General features: G+C 41.7%; 1 protein-coding gene across 9 annotated transcripts in view; it reads left to right on the top strand.

The window, feature by feature from the left end:
- The window catches only part of COA1 (cytochrome c oxidase assembly factor 1), a 52047-nt gene that overhangs the window by 7838 nt on the left and 22957 nt on the right, over positions 1 to 21252 (top strand). For 5 of the 9 annotated variants that reach the window (XM_086845252.1, XM_086845289.1, XM_086845302.1 and 2 more), the window contains exon 2: positions 20379 to 20584. The exons of 3 other annotated variants lie outside the window; for them this stretch is intronic. The gene's annotated coding sequence lies outside the window, so the exon portion shown is untranslated. Of the gene's footprint in view, positions 1 to 4477; positions 4648 to 20378; positions 20585 to 21252 lie in introns of those variants that run through there. One more of the 9 variants, XM_086845295.1, reaches the window with a different exon arrangement.

Raw genomic sequence — 21252 nt, 5'->3', positions numbered from 1 at the left:
TTTTCAGGGCAGAACTGCATAGTTATTTGCATATAGGTTATGCATCCCCTGTTCCAGTGTGTTGCAGCTGCTGCATATGTACACAGTTTTTTCTACCCATTAAATCCTCTGCAGAGGTATGGGATTTCTACCGCTCTAGTTTGCACACTGATATAGACACACTCCTCCAAAGAAAAGAACCCTTACTTGTTCTACTTCTCCTGTCAATTCCCTCTTCCCTTCTAATAACAAGTCCTTGCAATAAGACAGTTCTTCCACGAGACACATTCAGACAATTTCAGTTTGCACAGAAGAGAGATGTGGCAGTCCCCAGTCCTTTTTCCCTCCCCAGGAGTCCTTGGTAATTTTGCTGCTTTCCATGCCCTGGTTCTGACGTGTTGGATCTCTCTGTTAGCCACTTTGATCTGGAAGAAAAACAGCAGAAAGGTGGATGGCTTTCTCTGGCGTAGTGAGGTAAATAGCTGACTAAATGACAGGTATGAGGTAGAGGATCTGCAAATCTGCAGACGATACCAAGCTGTGAGGTGTGGAGGGAAGCAAAAACAGTTATGACACTTGGCAGGTTTGAGAGGTGAGCCTGTGTGAACCTTGTGAAGTCCAGCAAGACCAAATGCAAGGTGCTGCAGATGGACTGGGGTAATCCCAAGCACAAATAGGCTGGGCAGAAAATGGATTGAGAGCAGCTCTGGGGTGAAGGAGTTGGGGGTGGTGGTTGACGAGAAGCTTGATTGACCCAGTAATGTGCCCTTGTAGCCCAAAAATGCAGCCGTGTCCTGGGCTGCATCCAAAGCAGCGTGGCCAGCAGGGCCAGGGAGGGGATTCTGCCCCTCTGCTCTTTTCTCCTGAGACCCTATGTAAAGTGCTTTGTCCAACATAAGAAGGACATGGACCTGTTAGAACAAATCCAGAGGAGGGCTATAAAGAAGTTCAAAGGGCTGGAGTACCTTTTCCTGTGACAACAGGCTGAGAGAGTTGGGGATGTTCTGCCTAGAGAAGAGGAAGACTCCAGGGAGACCTTGAAGCAGCTTTCCTGTACCTAAGGGGGACCTTTAAAAAGCTGCAGAGAGACTTTTTACAAGGGTCTGTGATGATAGCACAAGGGGGGATAGTTTTAAACTCAGACTAGGTTTACATTAGATATTAGGGAGATATTATTAATTGTGAGAATGTTAAAACATGGGAACAGGTTGTCCAGAGGAATGCCCCATCCTTGAAAGTATTCATGCCCAGGTAGTGTGGGGCTTGAGCATCCTGATCTAGTGGGTAGCATCCCTGGCCATGGCAGGGGCTTTGGAACTAGGTGATCTTTGAAGTTCCTTCCAACCCAAATGATTTATGTGATTCTGTGATCAGGGGAGTACTGAGATGTCGCAAATGCAGTTGGGAGGATGGCAAAGAGATTGAGGGACCTGACCTCTCACTTTTGCAAGTGACTTGTTAAAAAAGCTTAGCTGCCTGTGAAGTGGTAATTTGATTTGGTTTTTTTACAGAACAGAGGTCTTACATTGCCTCTTTTTCTCTTCTCCTTGGAAATGTCATTCAGTCTGGGAAAATTTGGCTGGATTCGGTTTTTCATCACAACACTACATTAGAATAATATATTTGGAAGGGTTATCAAGGATTTTCTACATTGCTTTCCTGCAGGCATTTGCATATAAACTTTATTCCAGTGGCCTCACACCAGTTGGGTTGTTTTTCACTTCTATTCATATGTTGGAGGCTAAAACCATTGCTATAATTATGTTCATAAACCTCTATGATTTTTAAACATGCTTATTCTGATTCTTTGTTATCCTCAAAAATACTTTGAATCCATTATCTTGCTTTGTTGGATTAGTTTCAAAATTGTACCTAAAGCTAAATACACCTCCCATGTTGTGTGGAAACTGCTTTGAAATTAAACAGAAATTTGAAAAGCTTCTGTTGGATGCCTCTGAGAGTGTCAAACACATGAAATATTCTTCCCAACCTCTTGAAAATTAATAAATAAATAAATATTTTTTTTCCTCTTCTTCCAGCTATATTTGAACTGGAAGAACATAAAATCACACCATGATGAAATTCTGATTTTTCCTTCAGTATTGTTTGAAAAATGATGGAAGACTTCAGTGCATTAATAAAGCAGTTTAGACACCCGTCTGCCACAGTGGTGGAGCTCAGAAGATCAAAAGAATATTCTCATCTGCTTGACACACACACACCCAGTGTTCATTCATTAATGGCATACTTTCAGCGTAGGTTATAACTGTACACATTGTACAACAAAGCAGTACCATGAAGTCCCCTGTCCCTAGGGAGCAAAAGGAGCAGAAAAAAAAGTGTTTGATTAAAGCATTCTCAGCAGCTGAGACTATCCCTAACACTGACATGTTCTACTGTGAACTTTGAAAGGGTGGGAAGAATAACTGCTCACCACCATCTTCATTTGATGGTATTGTTCAGAATAAATCCCCCACTGGCAGAATAATCCTTGATAAGAGGCGTTCTAGCTTTCAGAAGTCATTCTCTCAAAGCATACACAGTGGGGGGATGTTGTAGTATCAGTGCTCCATGAAGTATGCACAAATTGGTTTGGGGTTGCCCATCTGTTTTGTTGACAGAAAATGGAGGTCTAGATGTGTGTGTCTTAAACCAAATATGACCCATTTTAAGTTCTGAAGTAAAAGAGAGTTCATCCTTCCCTGACAGAGACAAGATCCATTGTGCTTTTCCTGATACTCATCCCATAGGGTCTCTAAAGATCCAAACTTAACTGAAAAGCAAAAAGCCCATGGGGGGGTTTGGAACTAGGCGATGTTTAAGATCCCTTCCAATGCAAACCATTATACCACTCTATTATTTGCTTACTGGTTTTGCAATTTTAGAAAATAAATTTTCTCATCTCTAGTTTAGGAAAATCCCAGTTGTAATGAGGTTAACTGGGTAGATTCCAGGTCACTCATTCCTTGCATAGTAGCATTGACTTAGTGGCAGAGCACCAGAAACGAATCTGGCCCTTTCTCTCCATGAAAGTGAAAGTGTGTTAGGCAGGCATTTCAGCATGCAGGGTAACGTGCCTTTGGATTGTACACAGCTAATCCTCTTTATACTTTGCTGACTGTAACCTGCTTAGTCTTACATGAAATGTATTCGTCGTCTTTTCCTGAGCCTGATCCAAAGCCTGTTGGAGTCAGTGGAAAGAGTCCAGATATTTTCAGTAGATTTGGAGTTGACTCTATATGAACAGCTGGTCTAGCACTGAGTCTTCTAGTTGAAAGACAAGGAAAATAAGCAGCACCAAACCACATTGGACTTGGTGCTGTATTAAATATATAAATGAAAGTAATGTGAAACTTGTAAAACCAGACTGGACAAAACACTCTGAAACATGCTGCAGGGAACAGTCTAGTGCTAGCAGGGGGAATAAGTTAGCTATTTAATGATTTCTTTTCCATAGCTTTTACTTTTCCACATATTCTGTAATGTAACAGTACTTTTTTCTCCTTGAGCAAATAGCTGTCAGACAGCAGCACTGGAATGAGAACATATGTAGTGTTTGCTTTTATCTTACATTACAAAGGAAGTATGAATACCTTGTGTTATTCCAAGTATAAAATTACAGGTGTCAAATCATTTGGTTCTTTAAATGCTGTGCCAGAAAAGTAATCCAGTAAAAATAGCTATGTCCTGTCAAAGCTGAGCAGTTAATATTGTTATTACAGTTTCTTGCACGGCTCCAACAGTATAAGATGGCAAAAACCAAGTGTAAGAGACCAGCAACAAACTTGCCTGGAATCACCCAGAGCATGGAAAGACAAGAGGATGGAAACACGGTGAAGCTAATGACCCAAAGTGAGAATCTGGCTGGTCTGATTTATAGTTGGTTCAGACTTTAAAAATGCTGTTAAACAAAAGCTGGTTAACATCTTAGGGGCTGATTCTTATCCAGGGACCCCAAAGAGTGATTTGTGTTTGGTTCTGGGTGAGTATTTGGTTGATCCTCTGTCCTAAGATGAGTGTACCATTTAAAAAGTAGAAGAATATTTAGTTGGAAAGGTTAAAGAATTTTCTCATCTCCGTATTACAGGTGGGAGTGCAAAACAGGGGTGAAGAAGTTTCGGCTGAGTTCAACAGTTGGGGTCTGAGTTGTCTGTGGTAGAGAACCCCTAAGTCCTGTCAAGTGCTTTGCAAACAAGACCATCCATACCTAACTGTGGTATGGATATGAAGTTGTGAATGTATGTTTATGGTGAAGTTTCCTGTGGACCTGAAGTAAGATAGGAGATACAAGAACAGGTCATAGCAGAGCTATGGGTTTTGGTATATGAATTTCTCCTCAAAAGATCATGAACAGCCATACACACTTTATGCAGCTTCTGGAATTTAGGTTAATATTTTTGTTGTCCATTCCACAAAAGCCAGGACAGAAGAAAATTTATATGGTAGATTATGTCTACTAGGGGACAAAAGAATCACTGCATTTAATACTCTTTTTCAGGTCTTCAGAGCTACAGTGAAACCTGGATAGAGACAGCCTGATTTGCTAAATTGGGGAACATCCTGCTTCAGTCAGTATGGATGTTAGGAAGCTAATTAAAGGACATAGCAGCTGACAAGTGAATCTTTAATCCCTGTCAAATCCCTTAAGTTTATGACCAGTGTGAAGTAGTAAGTAGTTCGTATAGAAAAGAAATTTTTACTCCTGAATTCATGTGTTTCCAGATGAGATGTGTTTATTTTCATGATAATAATCAGAACACATTTTACTTCATATTTCCAGGATGAATTTTGTCTGCCTTATAAGTCACTCCCCAAATCCCAGCTCTTTTCCCCTACTTCTTGAAAACCATGGGAGTCATATTCCTTGTCCCCATTGGTATTTTAAGTAAGTGGCATGAAGGGTGTGTCAGGCTGCATAGTATGCTACTGAACAGCAGACCAGATCCTGGTGCTTAGAGGCTGCAGTTGTGCTGAAAGGTCAGAAACACCAAGGACATGTAGTGCACTAAAACTTGCCTGTCCTGAGATAGTGAGGAACAGTCACACATGTTGATTTACAGAAAAACTTTCTTTGGTTCCTTTTTTTCTCTTTGCAAACCACATGCTCTTGCTGAATGTAGATATCTCATGCTGCAGTGATTAAGTCCATTTTAGGTTTGTTTCCATTAACCTGTGAAAAGACTGTGCCAAAACCCAGAATCAGCTATGAAAGATAAATTTTAGGGTTTTTTTAAATTCCTGACAAAAAGAACTCAGCAGTAGGTTGTCAGTTAGTACATCAAAGGATGCATCTGGTGTACCTCAGTATGCTGTAACGTGAGCTATTTGTTCAAAAGTTAGCTCTAGTTAACTAACATGACTATTCATTCTAAAATAAGCACTCAGGCAGTGTTTGCTCCCAGGCAAATACTTGTTCTGCTACAGTTCTTTCTCAGCTCAGCTGCCTCTGATCCCCTTTGCAAGTGCTGAAGTTGTTAGCCTTTGTAGTCATGAGAGTTAATTACCACTCATTTTGTTCACTTTTCTGCCATGGCCAAAAGCTTTTATGTCTTTTACATGATTTGGGAGTGGAAAGACTCGCCTGCATTAAGGGACTGTTTCTTATGCAATATGTGATTAATAGTTGCCAAGAAGTGGGTCTGCCACATGTGTGCTGGCAGGTTGGTGGCTGTGCAGCTGCACTAATTACGTGGCTAGGCTGGGTAAGCACAGTGCATCTGATGGTGAAGATAGGTTCCAGGGTCTCACAGGAGATTGAGGTTAGGTAAACTGGGCCACCTGGGCTGTGGTGGCTAGATGTGGCATCTGGGGACAAATGGGATGGATCTGCTGAGTTTGAAGCCTGGACATGTGGAGAGAACACCTAGGAGTTATATGAGGCAGTGAGTAAGGAGCAGAGGAAGAAGTTAAGAGCAGGCTAAAACAATTCAAATAGCAATCAGCTGTGTACAGTGTGGCCCTTTGGTATTTGGCTGTACTCCCTTAGTTTTGGGAGTGTTTGTGTAGTAGGAGAGGAGCATCTATTATTGTTTAGCTTTCATATCAAGGCCAAGAAAAGTAGTTTATCTCCCAGCTCAAAAACATTGTCCCCAAAGAAATGGATATTCAACCAGTGCTCTTCAGAGGCTGTAGCCTGCAGTAGCAGGAGGCTCAGGAGAGACTGCATACTTTCAGTATGCTCTAAGATCTGGAGCTTTTTCCTTGAATTATGTTTTTCCTTTTCAGCTAAATAAACCATAGCAAAAAAGCCTTTCACTGTGTGCTAAGATATTCTCAAGTGCTCTTGTTTCCAAGGGTGACTTTACTGGGGGCAGCGATGCAGTCTTCGAACAGAGCTCTTACGTGTCCCAGTTACAGAATTACTTCCCGTGCTGCTGACAGCTTGATTTGTGAAAGAGAAAAGAATAGCAAAACAAAACTCAACCCACAGCCTATGCAAGAGAGAAAAACACAGATTTGCTGTGCTTTAGAGAGTGTCAAACACAAGCATTTGAAAGGAGAAAAGCTTGTAGTCTTCATGTTCATGATAAAAATCCTTTTACAAGGATAAGTCACATAGCTAACTATTTTTAAGCTTTAAAAGTTTCCTGTTTAGTACCTATGGGATAAGTCTGTGCAGCTAGCTGGAGGCCAGTTTTAACCTTGGACCATTGAAATCTGTTGACCTGTGGTTTGGTACAGAGCTGGCCATTGTTGTTTTTTTCCTGCTTTGAAATAAGGGATATCTGGGAAACCTCTAGCGCTGCCACCCCCCCAAAACAAAAAAAATCCACATCTGACTGTGTGCTTTACTTAGCTGCCAAGTGTTGCAAAGTAGCCAGATATTGAAAATGCTGCTAATTGAGCAGATGTCAGACTTAGAAACTCATCATTATGCATTTATACTGAATCTGGTAGATACTAAGAGGACATTAGGTGCATGTATTATTCCAGAGCTGTTTTGTTCTGGTTTGAGACTAAGCAGTAGCTGTAGAAAAAGAAGACTGAAGTGTTCTGCCGTTGAACAGTCAATTTTATTTCTAAAGCAAAGTGTCATGCACTAAAAAGGCTCATGATTCATAAATATGATACAGTGCTGAAGGAAGCTGTGTCTTGATTTGCAACTTATAAAACCAGGATTTTGCTAATAAATGTGTTCTTCAGAATTACAGACCAGCAGATGCTTAAATATGGAGGTCATGGCTTTGTCTTGAGCAGTAGCCTCCTATGATTATTGTGTATTGTGTTTTTATGATAGGTGAGACAGCTTCTTCCTGGCCACTTAGTTATGTCACCATTAAATGGAGAAAAGGAATTGGGATGACCTAGTCTGGAGGGGGTAAAGCAAACAGCAAAGCTCTGCCATTGGTGAAACAAGCTTGCTTTTAGCACATTCTCTAGTCAGTCTGAGTCATTAGCCATCATTTAAGTTTGTTCTCTTCTTCTTCCTGTGTCTTTCCCTGAGGTGTATTATAAAGCAGTGCTGTGACTGGAATCAGGGGTGCACTATCTGGGAGTGGTCCTGAGAGCGGCAGGGATGGGGGACTGTGGGTAGGGACTGAGCCAAGGCACAGAGAGACAAGCAGAGTCCAGTTTGCAAGAGCTGCTTGAGTCAAGTGCTGCCTCTTAAAGATAGCTCTGTAAGGACGTATCCAACCATGGATATCATGCAAGCCATGCATTAGTCCAGTAACTTCCTTGGTGCCTGTTCCCTGCACTGCCTGTTCTACCTCTCAAGCCTGGAGTTGCCCCTGTTGCTTCCTCCTGATGCAAGCTTTGGTCCCAGACTGGGTATTCCTCTCCCTGTCATTGCCCTGTCCTCAGATGTTTCACAGCTGCTCACAGTGCACAATTCTTAAAGTCAGCCAAATACACAGTTTTGAGGATGCACTTTAGCATGTGCTGAGCTCAGAAATCTGCCTTCACCAATTTAATTCCTTTATAAGAACATGTCAGAAATGTTTTATTCTCTTAGCATATCTATATACACATGTATGTTCATCTGTGTATCTCTGTGTATATCCCGTTATTAACAGTGAACATTAAGTGTAGGCATCAGGGATGAAATGGACTGTAAAATTTCCATGCCATCTGCCCAAACAGCACACTGGTTTCAAAAGAATGCTCAGATGTTTATAAAAGCTAGACTGGATGATGATGATGATGATGATGATGATGATGATGATGATGATGATGATGTTGATGTCTCTATGTGGAGGAAAACATTCATTTCTCAATTGGCAAACTTTTTTGAAACTCAGAAGTGTTTGCTATATGATATGTCATCTTTCAGATTTGTGATTCCAGTTTTCTGCTCTGTTAGAACAGCATGTAGATTGAGCAAAACAAAGTTAATGATATGACAAAATGTTTTGATATCTTGCCCTAATTCAAACCTCTCTCACCTCTCCATGGGAGAGAGCTGGATGGCAGTCTGGGCTGAGGCTGCAGCAACCTCAGTTTTGGTGACAGTAGCTGTGTCATTAGTTTTGTTCTTCCACAGAACCATGGGATGAAAGTAGAACTAGGGGTGGTGATAAGGTGGCAAATCTGTAGATCGAAGAATACAAATTCAATTATAGTATTGGTTATGCTATTAGCCAAATTCAGCCAATTGCATTTATGTAGAGCAACACCCAGAGCCTGCTGGAACCAGTGGAAGTTTTGCCATCAGCTTTCCTGAGGAGTGGGATTTTGCTTATTGTTTAAATTAGCCATATCTTCATGGGAGCATATGGGAGCAAATGCATAGGTCTTGAATTGAAGAAGCCAATAAGCAGCTTCATGCATTCACTTCGTTACACAGGTAAAAGCTGAGACAGCAAAACCCATCTGCTAAGCCTTCAACACATGTCTATAAAATCTGTGTTAGGGTAAGAGTATTCTTTTCTATTTTATTTATGGCCTTGGCTGCCTGAATGAGTGCATCTGGAGCTCAGATGTCTGATGCCCTTATTGTAAATTAGTTAACTCAAAAAACTGCATGCGCTGTCAGATCTTTGCTGTGGAAATGCCAGGCTCTGTAGTTGAGGTGCTTTTGTGTGTGCATATGTTTTTTTTTGTGAAAAAGCTCTTGAACTTTATGCATAAACAGTGTTCTCTGTCTCTCTTTTTTTTTTTTTTCCCCTCCCTCTTTTGTTACAGACTGTGGACTAGCACTGAATATTCAGGAAAAGCTCCCCAGGGAGATTAGGGACACGGACAGATTTTAAACAGAGCCCTAATGCATGGACACGAAAGGACAAACATTCTAGTGGGAATACTTGTGCAAATTCCCTGCTTTGGGGTCAAAATGCATTGAACAGCGCTTTGCATGCTAAAGATACTTTTAAAATCAATACAGACCAGAAATTATAAAATCTGTAAATAGAGGTGGTGCTCAGTGAGAGTAGAAGTACTTCAGTTACTTTTTTTTGTTATCAATCATACAACGGTATATAGCAGTTCTAGAGAGAAGTGCATCTATAAATCCTTTTCTGCAGGGCTCAGAATCCCAGATCACAATGAAACTTACTTAGGCAAGATTTGTCCATATCATTCCATGTTCTGTAGGGCTATGGGAACTGAGACTTAAGAGCAGTAGGAATTAGATGCCTTGACATGAATAAACCGCTGTTATCATCAGTTACTCTGATTACACTGTTGTGGAAGATAGCTTATTGCTATATTTAATAAATCTACATTGAAAGAAAATGAATGAAGCCATTGCACAAGCAAGCAGTAACAGTACATATATTTGGGGCTGCTGTTCAGTAGTTAAACTCCAGTGGAGTGCAATTGTAAAAACTGGGAACCTGGATGGGTCAGCATCTGAAACTGGGTTGCATAACAGCAACACGGTAATATCAAAGCTGCAGTGTAGCTTTCATTGCCACACAGCTGGTATTTATCATATTCCTATGTGCATATTTAAGAATAAATGCAATTTATTAAATTAAAAAAATATTTCATTCTGAAATAAATATATTGCCTTACCACTGCTGCACATTTGCACAGGGTCCTTCAGCCTGACTCCACATTACTGCTGAGCCCTGTTCTCTGAAATGGAAACAAGTGTCATTTGCAGTGTAAAAGTGCAGCAGCATTTGTATAATACTTAGATCATTCAAGTTCCCATTACAGACCACATTTTATTATGTGTACATTTCATAAGGCTCATTGCCACTATTGCCACTGTCTCATGTTATGGTAATCCATAAAAAAGCTGCCACTAAATTGTGGCCCTTTGCTTTACATGCTGCATGCTTGCAGCTGCTGCAAGCATTTGACAGCTTCAAAGTCTGTATTTTTGAAGTTCCATCTTAGTTTGGGACAAAAGAACAGGTCTCCAGTGTGGAGCCCTGCAGCACTGCACTCTGCAGCCTGCAGCTTTTTATTGATGCCTGCCTCCTGACTGTCCCCATGGCTCTTCCTTTTGGCTCCTCTTTGCTTTCTAGTGGTTCAGACATTTTTTTCCAACCTCACAGGTTTTTTTCTTACCACTTACCGCTCCTAACTGCAGTTTTTAAACCATTCCTTGGAGACATCTCTGCACTAAAAGTTGTTCCCAAGCTCATTCTGCAAGCTGGTTGGGTGAATGTATCCCATTTGCCACTTGGAACGCAGCAGTCCCACTCTGCAGCTATAAGAGGGAACTTCAGCTGCTGTACATGGGAGATACAAATTTGGATTGTTTCAGAATAAGATGGCCTCTCTAACCTTAGCCTTGCTCTCAGAAATGCCTGTGGTATATAACCACATGCAATAGTTTGTGTTTTGGATCTTAAAGGGCATAATTCTACGTGACAACACAACTGCTGTTGGTATAAATGGCAGGATTTCATATCTAAGCTAGTACATGACCACTAAAGCTAATCAACCATCAAGGCAAGTGACTCCTCTCCATAGGCTGGTCCTAATGCTGCTCAAATAAATACTCTGTGAGCCCCTGAGACGGCACTTCTGGCATTATCCAGGGTGCCCTTACATACCCCTGCTTTTCATCCCTGAAATGCACAGGTGTTTCTTAAACGAGTCTTGTGTCTGCTTCTGCCAGGCTTGGCTGTTTTACGGAAATGCTTGAAGAAAATGAAATGCTCAAGGCTGGGAACGTTTTTGTGAGCTTGTGGTACGTGCTTTCCCACAGGAGGCGGGATGCACTGTGCAGCCGGCTTGGATTCTGCTGCTGCTACCCTGTTGGGGCTGCTCCCCCTGTTATGTGCTACATGACGATGGATTCGAAGGGAGGCGGGGAGGAACCCAGAAAAGCAGGAGTAGGGAGTGAAATGAAGCCGCTTTCCGTAGTGTTCTTCCATCCGAAGGGGAAGGTGAATGACGCTTGCGCTTGTGTCCAGAAGGTGGCACCGGCAGCCCGAGCCTGCCGGCAGCTCTTGCTTGCCCGGCCCAGCCGGGCGGGCACCGCCGCCCCGCTTGGAAACACCCTCGCTAATCCGGGGTCTCAGCCTCCTTAAAGGCTCTCAGCCCTTTAAGCTTGTAACTAAGCCGGTGCTCTCATTGCCTGGCTCCAGGCCTCTGAGCCCACGGGTGACAGGTCTGGGGGGGGACCAGTCGTCGGTGTGACTCGGATCTTGGGACTTTGAATAAGCAGCTAAGTCCTGGCAGGAGCAGAAGCTCTAAGCTGCTGGATCTTTACCTCCTCATTACAAAATTAGTTTTGCTGCTGAACTGGAGAAAAGCCTGTCTGGAGACACCATGCAGGGTTGTATTTTTTTTAAATAATGTTTTGCAACAGATGTATTATTACACATGCTAGTGAGCATTTCTCAGGTGTCACAGCTCCAGATACTACAAGAGGAGATAGCACTTTGTTTTCTGTTTTGGGGAAATCTCTATGAATGTGAAAGGTAGACCTGGAAAAGGGGGTTGCAGAGTGATCTGACACTTTTAGCCAAAGCATGAGGTGAGGAGACACCTTGGTGCTGGAAGGCTCTCAGCTCAGCATCTCTGGGCAGTAAAACTGTTCTGCTGTAAGGGAGAATAGATAAAATTTTAGAGCATGCTTGAGGAGTCAGATGAGTTAGGCTTTTCTGCACAGTGGTTCTGGCTATTATGTTTTCTTTCTTGAGATGGAAGATAGCTTTCTTAATTTAGGCAGTGGTTTTCCAACCTCACAGACCACAGGATTCCGTGTGAAATTTTGGAGGTACCCTGCTTTCCATGCTGGCCAGTCTATTCCCACTTTCCCTCACTAGCATTATTGCTCTTGGTTATAAAAGAAAAAAAAACCCAACATATTTTGTTCACTCTTTCCCTATTTTCTTCACCCTGTCTCACCTCAACAGGAGCCCAAACCAGTCTCCTGTGCCTACCACTTGGAGCCAACCGGTGTGGTAGGAAGGAGAAGGCATGTACCAGGCCAGCTACTGGTTGTGGTGCCTGTGCCAGCCCTCCTCTTCCAGACACTGTCCTCTGCTCCCTGGCAGCCGTTCAGTCTTGAACACTTAGCAAGCAGGAGCAGATACTTGAGGGAAAGCAGTGGTCTGCCTACTGAACATGTTGGACAGTTTTGCAAAAAAAACCCAACAAAACAACTCCCAAAATATCCCCAAACTTCCAAAGCTCTCTTCTGTGCTGGTTCTTAGGCACTATTAGTTTTCATCTAGTGGCATGAGATTGAAAAACTGGAATAAACTCCTCGTCTCTGGGCACAGTGTGTTACTGTGTGCCTTCACTTTAACAGTGTCCTGAAAGGACCCTTTTTCTTTAGAGGTATAAACTGAGTAGCTAGAAGTACAGGTAATCAGGTCCATTTCAATTTTAGAAAGGTTTTACCACTAGGGAAGAAATGTGTAGGTTGAAAATGAGGAGCAGAGGAGAAATTATTTTAAGTTTCACAGCTGACTTTGTGCTGGAGCAGCTTTCTTTTTCCCAGGTGCTTATCTGCTGTTGATGGCTTTTGGCATTGTGCATATGCAGGAAGGCAGAGTAGGCAGCTGGACAAGAGGGCTGCATACAGAGACAACATTTTTGACCTTGCAGCAGTTTCAGATATTGCAGTTCTTTCTTTTTTCTTCCCATGTTCTTTGTTTCTTATACTTTCCTTGCTTAACATAGTTTAGAGGTTGGGACTCCTTGTTTTTGGTGTGTCCTTTTGTTATTTTTTTTTTATTTTCTTTTTTTTTTTTAATTTTTTTGTTGGTTTACAGCATTTCTGATAGATTCTTTTTCTTGCCTTGTCCTTCAAGGCAAACTGCAGGGCTGCTTCCCTTCTGTAGCAGCTGTGCTGGAGTACTGCTGATGAGGAACAAAATGGGAGCTACTGAGCAGTCATTTGAAGGCTGGCTATTAAAAAGAAAAAAGCTAGCTAATTAGAGCTTAAAGGAAGAAGCAACACTTTGTGCAAAAACACCAGAAGGCAGGCCCTCCAAATCCCATACACTCCCTGTAAATACCTATAATTAACCCTACAGTATTCAATTTATTAATTAAAATTTAATTAATATTTTCTGTCCTTGACAATCATTTTAGAGGCGGTCAGGAAAACATAGTGGCAGCTGGGTTTCCATAGAGCATCAGTGACATTCAAAAGGGCAGAGCCACAGGAGACTCATTTCAGTCTCCCGGTCATACCTGCGATAAAATAGAACTGAAGCTGGCCACTGGATTTCTGGGAAAGGAGGTGAGAATGGGAGATGGTACAAGCCCTGGTATTCTCTTGCATTCTTCCAGACATCACCTTACAAATTCAGTACTTGTCTTATGTTAAAGTGTGACAGAGCAGTGGAAAATGTGGGTCATCTTTACTTGCTCACCAATTTATACACCAACTGAGGGGTGCTGTACATCACTGTGTTTCACTTGGGTTTGATGTTCTGCTTGGTGCTCTGTCTGGGGGAGTGAGAGACCTCTCCTGAACTTCATGGACCCTGTCAAAGTAGAACACTATTACTTAAAAATGCTGTGGCTGAACTTGGTGCACTGCTGTTCTCCAGCAGTGGGTTTCCTGGTCAGTCCTACTACCCCATGGTCAGTATACCCGACACCCATAGGTGTCAGATGGATGGTGGAACAAATCCATTGGGATCCCCAATGGGGAATGTGAGTATTGTCATCTGCGTAGAGCACTCCAGGGTTTGCTTCAAAAAGATAGGATAGATGTGTAATACACCAAATGTGTTTCCTTCAGCAAGGACAGTGCTTTATCATTATGCAAGGTTGGGCAGTAGCATAATTTATGCCCTTACCCATCCTTTATCTAGAGCACACAGCAATTTTTTTCTGGCATTATAATTTTTGGACACAGCACTGCTCTGATTGCCTGCAAAATACACCTGCTAGAACTCTTCATACTTTAAATTGAGAAAATCCACCAAGCCCATGATTTGAAAATACTGTTAACTACAGGGTAATGAGAAGAGATGCGAGCTGAGCACTGCAGCGTGGCTGCAGACAGTGCACTCATGTCCTAGTTTAGGGTCAATAGGGATCAAACTCTTAAGGAGTGTAACTCTTGAGCCATCCTGCAAAAACTGGCCTGTGAATAAGGGTCTGCAGTACAGGCCTGGTGAGAATAGCTGTGAGGTAAAGGAGGTCTTTTATTCTCCATTTGACAGAAGGGTACACACTGAATTGGCTAGAGAATGTACTCAGAACACGTTGAAAGCAGATCTCCCAGTTCACAGGGGAAAGTCTTCCAGTACAGAACTGTTAGGAGCAACTGGGAGAGGAGGTGGACTGCACTGACCATCATCATGAACACCTTCTCTCTGCTTCTCTGGATGAAACATGAGGGGTTAGGCAGATTTTTGGTATACCTAGTGATTTAGGTCCTTGTGGTGGTGAAGTGGCATGACATCTCTCAATCCCAGGGAGGCAGGCACAAGCTGTGCAGTGCTGTGAGGCTGGAAGTGCTTCTGAGAACATCCAGAAGCAGAACTGGAGTTTTCCAGTGAACATGAGCATTAGAAAAGATGATTATCACAATTTGTATTCTCTTTGGCCTCCAGACTTTGGTGCATAAATGCAACTTTAGGACCATCAGAGAGTCTGCTTGTATGGTCTGTCCTATGGTCATGCAGGAAACCAGCCTCAGACCCATCAGGCTCTGAGTCACATCTCCCATCAGATGTATTTTCCCAGGTGTGGCAGCATGGGGCTAGAATGAACAAGTTCTCTACCTTTGTGTTAAAAGAAGTGCCTCTGATGCCCTGCAAAGGTGCTCACACAGGGCTGTCCCCATTCTGCCAGCAGCAAGGCCAGAAGGGTGGAGATGAAGATGCCATTGCTATTGCAGTGGTTCTGTTGGCATCAGGCTGGGACATCTGATGTGGCAATGTTGAGTCACAGCAGCATTTAATCTTGTGTTGCCACACATGATGAAGCAGGCCTGATGCATTGTTATTCTGTTGGTGATTCCAGGTAAATTTCAGCAGAACTGAGAGAGATGGAAATAGATGCTGAGAATTGCTGCAGCCTTCACCCTGAAATGAAACTCCAAAAGAGCACAGCAGTTGTCCAATGACTGTTGCAACTATTGCCTGACTTTGCATGCATCATGTAGTCTTTCTCTTCTTCCTTCTTTTCTTCCTTGCTTTCTTCCTCTCTTTCTTTCTCCCTTGTAAATAATTTTAACCAAATTTTTAGAAAAGTACTCCCTGTACCTCTCAAAAATTAATGTTTCTCTGACTTTTACAAAGAGAGTACGGGGAAAGAACAAACCCCAGGCAACTCACTGCTAAGTTTTGAATTTGACATGTAGAACAACAAATTTGTCCAAAATGAGCTTTGCTTTACTGTTAGTCATTTGTACCAACCTGCAATTAAAAGGCTCAGCATTTGTTCTCATCACTTTCTGAAATTACATTTTCCACTTCCTAGGCCCTGGCCTCGGGCAGTGGATTTTTGAAGCAATCATGCCTTGGTAATTAATGTTTAAAGATGAATGTTGCAACTTCTAAAACAGTGTTGCTGAGTAAACATACAGCAAAAAGAATACAAAAACTGCAAAGTTTTTATGAAAAGCTGCAGACTTTGGAGGTGTTACCCTTACAGCTTTCAGCTACAGTGCATTTGATTACCCTTTTCTCCATTCTTTCAGGCAGTGGGGACAGCCAGGCTTAAAAAAAAGAAGAGGAAAATAAATATCACATCTAATCTGTCCTTTCTTTGTGTTATTGATTCATCACCCCAGAAAGCTTGCTGTAAATGATTAACTCATACAGAGAGAGAGGAGACAAATCTTTGGCATCGTCTGTAGCTATAATGTGACCATTTTGGATTTTTGCAAGAGTGGGAGGACAAGAAATAAAGTAGGAAGAGAGGAAGGGGTAAAAATGGAAGGGGAAGTTCCCTTCCTATGTCACATCCCTTGATTTGCCATGAGTCGACCTTTTCTGTGTAGAAGCCACAGCTTCCAGTCTGTTACTAAGCCAGCTGGATTTACCTGTGACAGCAGCCCATCCTGCACAGGGCTTCTGTATGTGACAGAAGTGCTCCTCAGTACCATTAGCTGAATCTCTCATTGCAGCATTTTTTTGTGCTGTAAAACCTAAGTTGCTGTATCACCTCCTTCTAACATAAATCCTTCTCAACTGAAAAGGCAAGTTGGTAAAATCAGCAACTTCAGCATTTCAGGAAGGAGAAAAGGTAGTCTGGATTGAGACTGCCTCCCTACTTTAGGCATCTGACTTGGGCATTGCAGTCCTGATTCAGACCTTTTGGAAGACACACCTCATATCCAATGTTTCACAATAGGTTGGCATGAGGCAGTTGTCTCTTCACCTGAGACTCCTAAGACAGGAAAAGTGGGAAAGCACTTGTAGTCTTGTGAGTGATTTCTGTAAAAAGGGGCATGGGGTTCCCACTCTACCATGGGAAAGGTGCTGTTTTTCATACACACAAGTCTTTTCTGGTCTAGCAGGAGCCAGTGGCAAAATCCTAAACAGATCAACCAGAACAAGAGCAGAATTCTGCTTTGGACTAGTTTTCCTTGTTTTGGTTTTCTTTTCCCTCTTCTTTTCTTTCTTCCAGAAAAGAGAATAAACTTACCAAAGCATCACAGAACTGGGAGGTTAGCTAACCCAGTTTGAAGCAAGTTCTTTGGGCTTTGTTACTCTGATACTCATTTTGCTCAGGAGAAACCAAAACCCAAAGACCCCTTTGAAGAACTCCATGTGTCTGATTCTGCATTTAATTGAAAAAATGGAAACTCTCAAATAATCTTGCCTTTCTGGAAGTGAAGTTCAGGCTTTAAGAAAGATTAGTAAAAATCTCATTAAGCACTAGTCATACTCATTTGGGTAACAGGCAAGTTTCTGCCTGTGCTCACTTCTGGTATTCATAATGAATGTGTATTAGTGACTTCCTAAGCAGTAATTCCAGCAGAACAGTAAATGAAGTATTGTCTTCTGCTTTAATAATTTTCCTCTTTTTTTAGCATTGTTTATATACCATCATCCATATACTGATACATTAACTGGATGCCAATGCTTGGCTGTTTTGTTATCCATTGCTTTAGTTATCTGTCTGGACCCCTGATCCTAAAAGGATTAATCTGAATTTAAAATGATTTTGCTGTTGAAGCACAGTGGTTTTGAATGGTTTTGTTTGTTTTGGTTTTTATGACCTCTTTAAAGATTTTCCAGTAAAGATGAGGGCTTATTTCTACTAAATTTATGCCTGCTTGTTCAAAATTGCTTGCTTGTGTTTTTTAATGTTGATTTTTCAGAGATCTCTTAAAAAACACAAGTCCAGAAAGCACTTCTGCAGGATGTTGGGTGCTTCAGTTACACTTTGTGTTAAACATGACACAGATCATTCAGCATTTTGCTAAAATGAAGCAAATGGAATGAAAAATGCTTTGGTATTAAAAGTGTGTCTTTCAAGAAATGTTTAATCCTAAACAGATCATTCAAATGGAGTGTAATAAAGACTACTGCAGCTAATGAAAAGGTTTTGTTCAACTCAGTGGGTTTTCAAACAGGCAGAGATAATATGCTTGCCCTTGCTAACAGTGTTCACTTAGCTGTGTTTCCCTTCCTAGACTGGAAATTAGATTTCCTTCTCCATTGTTTATATAGAAAAACTATTCAAGAAGATCATGTGGGAGCCACTGTTTTTAGAAGAAAGAGCTGCATTTGGATAAAAGATACCTTCCAACTTCATGTTCAGCCACCTAGCAGTAGCCAAAATAAGCATCCTTACCATGTTTTTGAGCTGAAGCCCTACGACAGGCTGTACGTGTCCCCTACACACACCCCATGCTGCAAGGAGGGACTGTGCAAGAGCCTGCATCAATAAACAGCAAGCAGCCAGCCCCTGTGCCATCTCACATGTGGATGTGAGCCTGTGTATTAAGCCACCCAAATTTATACACCTGAGGTTAGAAATGTCTGCCTTTTCTTTTTCCCTGTGCTTCATTCCCAGCTTATTCCAAATACTGTTCCCAGATGTAACACACTTCATTTTTACCTTGCCTACTTTGAAGGCTTTGGACCTGAATTTACTAGGCTCCCAACATCTTCAGCTGTCTCCAGACCACACTTCCATTGGTACATCTTTATGCAGAGTGCATTTTGAAAGATTTATGACTGTTGATTTCCAAGGCTGTTTCATAAGGACCAAGACTGAACAAGAAGTAAGGAGAGGCACAAGAGATTGATCAGAGGCATAGTCACCCAAATATTAGGGATGAGGATGAAATTAAGGGATCTGGCTTTTTACATGCACTACAGCATAATTTGGTCCTTGTTTGGTTTTGTCTCTTTTTTTTCCTTACTTCTTCACTTTAGAATTAAAATGGCCAAGGTAATCTATGCTTCAAATTTATTTTCTTGTTCTGAAACTGGCAGAGAGTGCTGTAGATTTTTCTTAAGGAAAACTTTCTCTAAAGGTGCCACACAGAGAAAGCTTCTCTCCAGGAGTATGGGGCAGGGAGAAAAAAGCTCTGTTAGTGACCCTTTTGCTATGTAACCTTTCCTTAAAATGCCAGCAACTGAGAGAGAACAACAAATATTGGAAGAGGAATGCGAAGGACATTATGAAACAAGAAAGTAAGAAAAGGGATCTGCTCAGACAAGTTTCTCAGGAAAGGTGATGTAATATGTACTGCAGAAAATCCTAGCAGTTGACATAACAAAGGTTCTTTCTAAATAGCTGTGGATGCCAGCAAGCTGGGAGAAGCAGAGTTTACAGCTGGGAATACAGCTGAGCAGACTGTTTTGTCCAAAAGAAATATAGTAGGTGTAAAACTTCTTTTCAGAAGATGTCATTGAAGTTTAATTGGAAAGTGTCCTTTTAAGTAAGGCTGAGTGACCACTGAATGAAAGTCTCATTTCTGTTGAGGCTGTTCTTGGTGATACTCTAAGATTAACCCATGCAGGCTGGCAGTACTCAAGAGACTGATGTTGGGATGCCATGGTACACAGTGCTGTTGCAAGTGCTCAGTCCCATTCATAGACTTCACTGATGTTTATCAAGCTTTTTAACAGCTGTCTTGAGAATTGCCCAACTTTTTATTGACTGACTTGCTCAAATATCAGCGTAGTTTCTTACATAAATGACTGTTCTCAACGTGTTCTGCGCATATCCGCATTTGTATACATAAAATCTGGCAACCTCCCTCTCTGTTATAAGAGATCTGACAGAGACACACAGGGTCTTTGAGATAATGAAAATATTAAAATTTTGTGGCAGCATGTGGCTGGATATTGGAGAACATCTAGATCTTCTCTGCAGGGGAAAGGCTGCAGGGAACTATGTTCTGTGGCAGCCTTGGAGGCTCCAAAAGGCCCAGATCTGGAGTATATCAAGTGTTCTTATTCTATACAGCTTACAAATTTTAAGGTCTTGTTTGTAGACTGAAACCTTAAAAATCACTGGTTCCTCTGCTTTGTTCCTCCTGGTAATTATAGAGCAAAATACTGCATGTGCAGAGACTGATACATACAAAGTGTCATTAGAAGTGCCATTTTCAGGTAGCTTAGTTCATAAAAGTTGGATAAACTGCCAAACAAGAAGTCCCAGCTCATGGACTATTGTGGATTTATTCATCATTGCAAACAGAGGAAGAACTGTATAGGAAGAATGTCTGTTACGAAAATTATATTTAGTTATAGGGCTGACATACATGGTTTGTTACCTCCTTTTTATGAATACTGTTAGCACCATTCAGGCAGCCAGCAGGCATGGTTTCATGCAGAAGAGTGTGTGGTTATTTTCATAAGGTTTTTATGAGTAAGGCTTGAGAAGGCTGCGGGAGATCCTTAGTGTTTTTGATGATACTGCTGTCGTGTCAAAACTATCATGTACCAACTTCTCTCTTTACAATAAACTGGTTATAAGGAAAACTAAGACAGTAGGACTGACAGTGCTAGATGTCTTGGAATGGGAGGTTGAGTGACCATGTTGAGTCCTTAGGAATGTTTGAATATTCTTCCCATCTCTGATACATACCCACTCCTGCATTTTCTCTTTTGTTTTAGGTGGAGTCTGGATAAGAGCTGTAAGGAGGGCTTTTTAGCCAGTTTGAGGCTGAGTGATAGCAATCTTCAAGTTTTAAAGGTTTAGAGGAGTGGCACCAAAAGGCCTGTTGTTAACACTGAGTGCTTTGCAGGACTCAGGTAGCACTCCCTGCTTCCTCAGCTGCCTGAAAATCAAGCCATAGATACTGACCTTCAATCCAAATAAGGTAAGTCAAGCCCGCATCAAGCATGACCAAGTTTAAAATGTGGTTATCAGGCTATCATGCAACCGTTTGAAATGAAGCCAGGGAAAAAATCATTAGAGCACAATGATGTGCAGAGGTCACTAATATTGCCTGATCTCTCTCCCTATTGTGCTAAAACTACAGTAAATGATGTTTTGTCAGTACAACCTAGTGCTGTGCTGAAGTCAGGCTGCATTTCAAGAGCTTCCTGAGTTAACAGCAGTGCTGAGGCTGGAAAACTGCAGTAGATCCACAGGAAAAGCCTTGTCCACTGCAAAAAACAGATACGCTTCTTGGCCATGACAAAGGTTCCAGATTTTTTTGTGCAGTTTCAGTTTATTTTCTAAAATGCAAAGTGTAGCTGACATCTAAGCTGATTACTTATGAGAATAAGTGGTTTTATTCAGTCTACCTTTTTTTTACTGAGGTAAAAAACCCAAGGATCAGACTTGTTACCCATGAAAGGCTATTCCTAAGAACACAGTCTTCAGAAAGGTTACTGTATACCTTAAGAAACCTTCCAAAAGTAACCTTTAAAAAAAACACCTAACCCATCCCTTCATCTGGGATGAAGGGTATCCCTAAGTGTCCCTAAAGTATCTCTTAAGGTTACTGTATGCCTAAAGAGAAACCATTCCAAATCATCAGTT

This window comes from Cyanistes caeruleus, chromosome 1 (genome assembly GCF_971803275.1).
Source record: "Cyanistes caeruleus chromosome 1, bCyaCae1.hap1.1, whole genome shotgun sequence".
In the NCBI taxonomy this organism is placed as follows: Eukaryota; Metazoa; Chordata; class Aves; order Passeriformes; family Paridae; genus Cyanistes; species Cyanistes caeruleus.
Note: the sequence above shows the minus strand (reverse complement) of the source record. Positions and strands in the feature narration are given on the sequence as shown.